This window comes from Gossypium hirsutum, chromosome A08, assembly GCF_007990345.1.
Source record: "Gossypium hirsutum isolate 1008001.06 chromosome A08, Gossypium_hirsutum_v2.1, whole genome shotgun sequence".
Taxonomy (NCBI): Eukaryota; Viridiplantae; Streptophyta; class Magnoliopsida; order Malvales; family Malvaceae; genus Gossypium; species Gossypium hirsutum.
Window position 1 is genome coordinate 56,555,881 of NC_053431.1, and position 1,907 is coordinate 56,557,787.

The following is a 1,907-nucleotide window of genomic DNA, read 5'->3' on the forward strand; positions in this document are numbered from 1 at the left end:
TTAATCACATCGTAATTTAAGCTCTCTTACTCAAGAACTTACCTCGGGTGTTGTCGAACGATTCCGCTAACTATTCGACCACTTTTTCCTTCCCTTTATCGGATCTATTTCCCCTTTGCTCTTGAGCTTAATTAAACAAATAAATTGATTTCATCATTTAGGCATCGAAAAGATGAACACAAGGCACTTAGCCCATATTTATACATTAGACATTAAAGTCACATACATGTGAAATCATGCATCAACACAACATATTAGCTAATTTTTCCCCCTTGGCCGAATATGCATGTCTATTTTTGGGGTCGATTTCAACACTTAATACACACATATACACACTAGTAAAGCATCCTCCCCCTTTCCATCAATTTAACACATGCATTGCTCATTAACATGCAAAGTTACATTCGGCCTTAGCACACAACTTGCTAGCCGATTCTTCTCCATTTAGCAACCAATGCACATATGTGCTCACACAAAAATGCTAAAAAGGAGGTTCAAGAATCATCAAGTCATCATCACATGCATCATTAACAAGCTTCATATTTAGCATGCAATGGCATTAACACAACCTCTACCTAGGTCGAATCTTAACTCATCCTCATGTCTCATCACCACCACATCAAACATCAACCAAGAATGATGCATCCATGGTCAAGTGTCATTTCCATCACATAGCAAGATTTAGACCATGGGCTAGGTAGAACTCAAGCTAACAACTAAAACATGCATGCATCTCATGGAACATCATCAAACATACCTTAGCCTAGCTACATGCATGGCCGAACCTCTTCACCTTTCTTCTTCCTTCCTCCTTAAAATTATTGGCCAAGGATGAACCAAAGAATGAGAATTTTTTTTCTTTGTTTTTCTTTCTAGTTTCGGCAAGTATGAAGATGAGAAAAGGATGAACAAAAATTCTCTCCTTTCTTTTCTTTAGCTCACGGCAATGGGGGGGGGGACAAACAACTACACACACATTTTTTTTTTGTATTCACCATACTCCTTTTCATTATTTTATGCCCATGCCCCTTATTTTATTTGTTTTATCCCAACATTTTATGACACAAATTAACATATTTTATTTGTGCCATACTTATGCCATAATTTCCATAAAAAAATTGCACAATTGCTCATCATGCCCATCATGGCCGGCCACCTTGTTTTAAGGTGGGAAATTTGACATGCAAATCCACCTATTTCATACTATAAGTTATTTGGCCACTACAAATTAGCCTATAGCATTTGCAAAAATTTTCACATGAGTCACATTTCAAAATTTCACTCACAATTGGCAAAAATCAAAGCATGAAATTTTCACACATGCACTTTCACATGAAATAAACATAGGATATAACATCTAATTATTATTGTGACTCGGTTTAGCGGTCCCGAAACCACTTCCCGACTAGGGTCAATTTTGGGCTGTCACAACTCTCCCCCACTTAAGAAATTTTCGTCCCCGAAAATCTTACCGGTGAATAGGTTTGGGTATCGCTCTTTCATCGAGCTCTCGGTCTCCTAAGTAGCTTCCTCGATCCCGTGTTTGAGCCATAACACCTTTACTAGCGGAACTCTTTTGTTTCGCAACTCCTTCACTTCACGAGCTAGGATACGCATCGGTTCTTCTTCATAGCTCATATCGTCTTGAATTTCAACCTCTGATGGGCTAATTATGTGCGATGGATCAGATCGATAGCGTCGAAGCATCGAAACATGAAAGACGTCGTGAATCTTTTCAAGCTCAGGGGGCAAAATCAATCTATACGCAACTGGACCAACTCGTTCGGAGATTTCGTACGGCCCAATGAATCTTGGGTTCAACTTGCCCTTACGGCCAAACCTGAGTATCTTTTTCCAAGGTGAAACCTTAAGGAACACTTTGTCTCCCACCTGATACTCGATGTCTT